The 7,694-nt window shown below is 41.7% G+C and overlaps 1 pseudogene; it reads left to right on the top strand.

Moving 5' to 3' along the window:
• Nucleotides 1-4,589: 4,589 nt before the first annotated feature.
• On the top strand, nucleotides 4,590-6,423 carry LOC141490060 (kelch-like protein 42 pseudogene; annotated as a pseudogene).
• The last annotated feature ends 1,271 nt before the right edge of the window (nucleotides 6,424-7,694 follow it).

The raw sequence follows: 7,694 nt of genomic DNA on the forward strand, positions 1-7,694 counted from the left end.
GACGTCGCGCGCGCTCGACGGGGGCCCGGAGGGGGAGGAGGACGGAAGACGTCCTGGCGACTGGGATGCCGTGATTGGCGCAGAGGCCGAGGGGGCGGATCCCGCCCTCTCCCGGAAAGGGGGTGTGTCCAGACGCCGACTCTTCCTCCAGTCATTTTTGCCCTTTTTGTGAGAGCGAATGGCAGTTTTGGACACTATTCCTAATTTATTTAGCTCCGTCTTCCCGGTCCAGACGGTGAGCTCGGGGCAGGGACTTCTCCCCAGTGGGCATAATGCGAGCGCCCAGAGGAGCTGAACGCGGCTGCACCCTCATTCCAGCCGCCCTTGCCTCCTGCCTCCGGAATCCCAAGGGCTGCGGGGCCGGGGGAACCTAAACCTGGGAACTAAGAGGTCCACGCAAGCCCGATCTCCTGTTAAAAAATAGAAGAAATCAATACCCCCATCTTTACCTAAAGTAAAAAAAAACGTCACCCGACTCTGCCTTAAACGCTTAAAAGCCCATTTCTATCCATAGCTCAGACCATTCACCTGAGCTGTTCTAGATAGTAGTGAGGTTGCTCATATATGGAAATTTGTTTTGGAAATTCCCCCCCCATGTCTATTTTTTTGGGGGGAAAAACGGCAGTTTAAACTATGTATAGTCTACTGAAAAAGAATAGGAAGACCATACTATGTTTTCCATTGCAAACTGCTGATGAAAGGAGAATAAGGAGAGATAACATTTTTCTCTAATGACTTTTCTACTGAGAAAGAAGTGAGAGAAGGGAGGAAAGAAAAGCTACGGGTCAGTCTGATTTTAAATTTTGTTGTATAAACTTTTAAAACTATCTTGTTAGTATAAATCTGTATTTATTAAGTACTTGGCACTGGACATACAATAGAAGAAAGAAAAAATTTCTATAGCAAAGTCTAATCAATGTGTTGTACAGTGAGACTGCAACTTCCTATGATCTAACCACTGTATATTTCTCAAGATAGTCATTCCTTAAATCTTGCTCAAATTATATCTATCTCTATCTACGTCTATATATCTACATCTACATCTACATCTACATATGTATGTACATATATATGTGTGTGTATATATATATATGTATATGTATATATGATTGGTACTGACTTTGAAGTCAGAAGGCCTCAGACACTTGACTCTTACTAGCTTTGTGACCTTGGGCAAGTCACTTAACCCTGATTGCCTTGCATCCAGGGCCATCTCCAGTTGTTCTGATTGATAACTGGTTACTGGATCCAGATGGTTCTGGAGGAGAGAATGAGACTGGTAACTTAGTACAGCACCCTCTCACTCAATTCACATGCTTGTCATGATCACCTCCCAGATGTTGTGGTCTTCTTTAAGAATGAAGGACAAACATCATCATCATATATATACATATACACAGTCTGATCTGACTACCTCACACCACCTCACTCTCACCCTGGTGGATATAAGTCCCCAGTGAAGAGCCACTACCTTGTAACTGAGCTATAGTCAAACCCAGTTGTGCATGAAAAAAAGCACACTACTCACTACATAAAATCTTTCTCAAATTCCATTAACGCTAATATGTTCTCTCTAAAATTACCTTCAAAATAGATAAAATATGTCCCAAAAGATCTTGTGCATGTTTTAAAACTTTTAATAGTTTGTTTGTATATGGTTCATTGAATGCATGTTGACTCCTCAACAAGGCTGTTAAGTCTTTGAAAGCAGGGAATGATTTTTGTCTTTTGTATTCCTGCCACAAAGTAATCCCAATGCTTTCTAGTTTTCTCTAAGGTGAGCAAATCCAGATCTTAAATATAACCATTTATTTAAAAAATCAGGTGAAAGAAAAAATCACAGTATCACAGGTACTCATGAGATAAATAAGAAATAAAAGTTTAATATCAATGATTTAAAAATAGCCTGACTAATGACCCTTGCTAAAATAATTTTAAAAAATTAATCCTTCACTTAATCTGTGTAGGATCTCATATGGTTGATGTGGTAGATGTGTGTATCTTCATTCCATCAACTGCATCTCATACCATTGGTTTTCTTAAGATTGCCATACTTCTGGCTGCTTTTTAAGTTGGATAGCATAGTCTCTCACAGCCCCCATAATCATCACATTACTTTATAGCTTTCTTGCTCTAGATGCTGGCACATTACTTATTGTTTTATAATTTGGCCACTTCTAGATCATTCAAAAGCAAAATATCTTTCCAAATGGCACAGTCATGTCAATGACAGTTGCAGGAGACATTGAAGTTCTTTTTAGTCTAGAATTATTAGGTCAGATTGAAGTGTATGCTCTTTGACTCAGCAATACCACTTCTAGGTACGCATCACAGTGCTATTAAAGAATGTGGGAAAGGTTCTATCCATATTAAATATTTAGAGCAGCCACTTTTTTATGATAGCAAAATATAAAAACAGAATACTAAGGGAATGACCATCAATTGAGGAATAACTAAACAAAATGAATACATTAATGTACTACTGTGCTTCGAGAAATGAGACAGAAAATGGTTTCAAAAGGGACATGAAAAGACTTGTTTAATGTACTGATGCAGAGTGAAGCAAGCAAAATCAGAAGAACAATCTATACAATAACATCATTATTCTAAAAATGAATAATTTGGAAGGACTTAAAAACTCACCCAAATGATCAACCATGATTCCAGAAGACTAATAAAGGAGAACACTGCCCTCTTTATGACAAAGAAATGAAGGAATAATATGTTGAATGAGAAATGCATTTTATATGATCAGTAAAGGAATATAGTTTTCTTGACTGTGCTTGTGTGATACAAAAATTCTTGCTTTCTCTAGGTAGTAGAAAAGAAATGCATTACAGTTGAATAAAATTTTTTTTTAAATAATCACATTGTGTGCATTAGGTGATTTTATTATACCCTCTCATGGGTAACATATGTAAAGGTGCTGCTGTTCCTGTAACTATTCTAACCTCCCTACTGAGTATGTTCTTGGCACCAGTATTTTTGTGAAAATAATGTGGGCCAAGGAAGGTTGAGGTGGGGGGGGGGAGGATGGAGCGAAGAAGGCAGAGAAAAGGCAAGGATTCCACAAACCCTCTCAACAACTTTAAATGATGCCTCAAAACAAATTTGGGAGTGGCAGAACCCACAAAAGTATAGGATGAAACAGTTTTCCAACCAAGAAAAATTTAGAAATCTGACAAGAAAGGTTTGTTGCACCAGGGTGAGAATGGAGCATAGTCCAGGACAGAACAGCCCCAGCAAAGCAATAATAGCCCTTGGAAGCACTTACTCAATGACTGCAGTGGCTAATTTCAGACTTCTCCGCCAACAGACAGTAAGGAGATCAGACCACTTGTCAGAGAAAGATGACAGGTACCTTTACTGGCAGCAGGGCAGGACTCTTGTATTTTGCATATTTGGATCTGGGTCACAGTTCTGCATCTGAGTATCAGAGCAAGGAGGAGCACTAGCATTTTGGAGCTTACAGTGTCTGGGAAGCAGGACTCTAATCACAGTTACAGGGTAAAAAGAAATTTTATGGTCCCTCACTGAGCAGATTACAGGTTTGGAAAGTGGTAAACACATCTCTCCTTAAATCATACCACCTTGAAAGAACTAAAAGTTTACAAGTCCCCAGAATTATCATTGAAAACCAGCTGCACAAAAAATAAAATATGAAACTTGGGACAGTGCACCCTCCATTCCAGAAACAGAGCCCTACTTTATTAAGTTAAGGTCAAGAAATTGTCTAGAAAAATAAGCAAGCAGAAAACCTTCCTAACCATAGAAAGTTACTGTGGTGACAAGGAAGATCAAAACACAAATTCAGAAGGAAAAAAAAGAAAACTGCTAAATTAGAAGCCTTAGAGAAAAATACAAATTGGTCCCAGGCCATGGAAGGCCTGGATTTTGAAAATCAAGAAAGAGAAGTAGAAAAAAAATGGGAAAAGAAATTAGAGCAATTCAAAAAAATCATGAAAAACCACTCAACAGCTTGATAAAGGAGGCATAAAAAATATTGAAGAAAATTGAAAAAAGTAAAAAAAACAGACTAGACCAAATGGTAAAAGAGGCTCAGAAAAAAAATAGGGAAGAGAAGACCTTGAAAAGATGAATTGACCAAATTGGGGGGTGGGGGTGGGGAAGAGACATAGAAATTCACTGAAGAAAAGAACTCCTAAAAAAATTGACCAATGGAAAAGGGGTACAGAAACTCAATGAAGAAAATAATTCCTTAAAAATTAGAATCAACCAAGTGGAAGCTAATGAATTTATGAAACAACAAGAAACAACAAAACAAAATCAAAAGAATGAAAAAATAGAAGAAAATGTAAAACATTTCATTGAAAAAAGAACCGACCTGGAAAATAGATCTATGAGAGATAATTTAAAAATTATTAGACTTCCTGAATATCATAATTAAGAAAAAGAACCTAGACATCATCTTTCAAAAAATTATCAAGAAAGGGGGGCTGTGGCGGACTCAGGCGAGGAGCTGCACCTCCTCCCCTCCCCCCTGCGGGGCGGAGCCAGGGAGCTCGGCGCTGACCCGGTCCTGGGCCTGGGGCTGGGCCCCCTTCCCCCTGTTGGGGGGCGCCTCGGCCATGTCCGCGGAGGAGGTGGTGCAGATCTTGCTGGAGGGCCGCCGCTACCCCGTGAGCAAGAAGAAGCTCATGGAGCAGAGCGATTACTTTGGTGCTGTGTACCGCTCGGGCATGCGGGAGGCAGGGGGAGCCCAGCCTGGGGGAGCCCAGCCCGGGGCCCCGAGGTGCAGCAGCCCCGGGCCTGCAGCTTGTGCTGGACTTCATCAGCACCGGAGGAACTGGGGCGGACTGGGGCAGAGGAGGAAGGCAGCCTGCTGGAGGAGCTGGTGGGGCCGGCCTCCTTCCTGCAGGTACCCCTTGCCACAGCTGCTGCTGCCCCAGGTGCGGCTGGACAACTGCCTGGAGCCGCACCGCCTGGCGCAGGTGTACGGCCGGCCAGACCTCCAGCGCGCCTGCCTCCGTGTCATGGCCACCCACGGCCGCCCACCACCGCCAGGCGCTCCGCAGCGCCCACTTCCACCTCCTGGCCAGCCCTCCACAGGCTCCGGGGGAGGCCGGCCTCAAGCAGAAGCTGAGGGAGGGCAGAATGAAAGGCAAGGCTGTGCTGGTAGCCCTGGGACACTTTTTAGCGAGGCCCCGGCCCCGCACCCCCAGCAGGGAGAGCCGAGGTCCATGCTTAAATATGACGAGGCGGCCCTGCGGCGGTTGCCTTTGGCCAACCGGCTGCCTCCTGATCTGTTCAGCGTCAGGGGTTACGGGTCTGCCGTCCTGGACAATTACCTTTTCATAGTGGGAGGTTATAGGATCACCAGCCAGGAGATCTCTGCAGCCCACTGCTATAACCCTTGCAAAAACGAGTGGAGTCAGGTGGCTTCGATGAACCAAAAGAGGTCCAACTTCAAGCTTCTGGCTGTGAGTGGAAAACTGTATGCCATTGGTGGGCAGTCTGTTTCTAATGTTGAATGTTACAGTCCTGAGCAGGACTGGTGGAGTTTTGTGGCTCCATGACCAAATCCTTTGGCTGAATTCTCTGCCTGTGAGTGTAAGGGAAATATCGATGTCATTGGAGGATACACTACCAGAGACAGAAACATGAACATTTTGCAGTACTGTCCCTCATCTGATGCTTGGACTGTTTCTGAAGTATGTGATGTCCACATTCGAAAACAACAGATGCTGGCTGTAGAAGAGACCGTCTACTTGGTGAGAGGTTATTTACATATACTTAGACCCAACAAAAGAACCAGTCAAAGTGAGGACCTGTTAACTGTGCTATCTTACAATACAATTACTCGTGAATGGCTCTATCTCAAGGAGAACTCCTCCAAATCAGGTCTTAACTTGACTTGCACACTTGATAATGACGAAATCTACATTATGAGCAGAGACATTACTCTAGCATCTAGCTGGGAACATAAGGTTTATCTCAAGTATAATATCTTTTCAGAGAGCTGGGAGCCATTTAGGCATTTTCCAACTTTTGGACAGAACTTATTGATTTGTTCTTTGTATTTGCCTAGTGAAACAGAAATATGACTGCATTTAATTTAGACTTTTAGAATATTGAAAGAACCTAATTAGAAAAAGTTAGATCCCCTTACAAAGAAACTTGGTCTTTGCCCAAGGGGATAATGCCAGCTACATTAGGTTACATATTTAGCATTTATAAATAACTTACTCCTTGAACTTATTTTACTACTTTGCAAGATTTGTGACTTTAATGATATCAGGTATTCTTTCCACCAACACTGATAATCCATACCTTAGTAAATAAGTTTTCATTAGTTGCTTTGGCCAAAAAATTTATCACCAACTTCTAAATAGCATAAAAGACAAACTGTGAGTAACTCTGAACTTAAATGGAATGCTAGGCAATGCTAGACAATGCACCATATCTACCTACACCTGATATTCAAAGCTGTGTTAATTCTTTGAGTGATGGTAATCCTTTGAATTGGAGATTTCTTGAGTTCTGTCTTTTGGTTTTTGTTTTTGTGAGGTAATGGGGTTTAGTGACTTGCCCAAGGTCACAAAGCTGGGTAAGTATTAAGTGTCTGAGGTCACATTTGAACTCAGGTCCTCTCAAATCCAGGGTTGGTGCTCTATCCACTGCACCACCTAGATAATCTTTAACAAGCATTTTTTAAGCATTCATTCTGTGGGGGTATAATACAAAAAGTGAAAGAGTATCCTAATTAGATAGTGAACTCCTTGAGGGCAGAGACTTTCTTTGTACCTGCCTGTGGCTGCCATGGCGGTATCTGATAGAGGACTGGATATTCCCTGGTCTAGGACCTCATTCTAGAACTTTCATTTAAGTGAATTTTATTAAGAGGAAGGAGGAAAGAGAATTGATTCAAGATTGGGTATAATTGGGTATAAACCTGAACATATCCATACTGAAAGACATTACATACTTGTAATGGTAGTTTTTTGAGTCATTTACCCCAGTAAAGGGTTTTCCAGCATTACAAGGGACCCCTGAAGGGAGACTGACATCCATATCAGTCACAATTATGTGCCAAGAAGAGCTTTAGATTCAGACTTCATTAAAGGATAACATGGGGGGCGGCCGGGTGGCATAGTGGATGGAGCGCTGGCCTTGGAGTCAGGAGTACCTGGGTTCGAATACGGTCTGGACACTTACTAATTACCTGGCTGTGTGGCCTTGGGCAAGCCACTTAATCCCATTTGCCTTGCCAAAAAAAAACCTTAAAAAAAAGATAAAATGGGAGCATTATTCTTCTTAGTCAATAATAGTTTTCTATTGCTGGTCTACCATCACCAAGTTTGCAGTTCAGAGAATATCACTATTAACAGATGAAAGTTCAGGTATTTAAAGTGGAATAATTAGCTTACATCATTATTAAATCACTGTACCTTAGTAGGATTTGTTTTTTGGAAATGGAAAGGGGGTGTGTTCCAATTTTGAAATGGTGAAGTCAATGATAAGACTTTGTGATAATCAGGAAAATAAAGATGGTACTTTTCACATATTTACATATGTGAAGACATTTTGGGGGCATTACCACTACTAGACTTTGAACCTCTCTGACATAATTTCTAAGAATCCAGAGTAATACTTTAGTGGAGGCTTATTTGAAGTAATTACTTGGGAAAAAAAAAGAGACCACCGTTTTAAACTTCAGTGGAACATTTCCTGAA

This window comes from Macrotis lagotis, chromosome 1 (genome assembly GCF_037893015.1).
Source record: "Macrotis lagotis isolate mMagLag1 chromosome 1, bilby.v1.9.chrom.fasta, whole genome shotgun sequence".
NCBI lineage: Eukaryota > Metazoa > Chordata > Mammalia > Peramelemorphia > Peramelidae > Macrotis > Macrotis lagotis.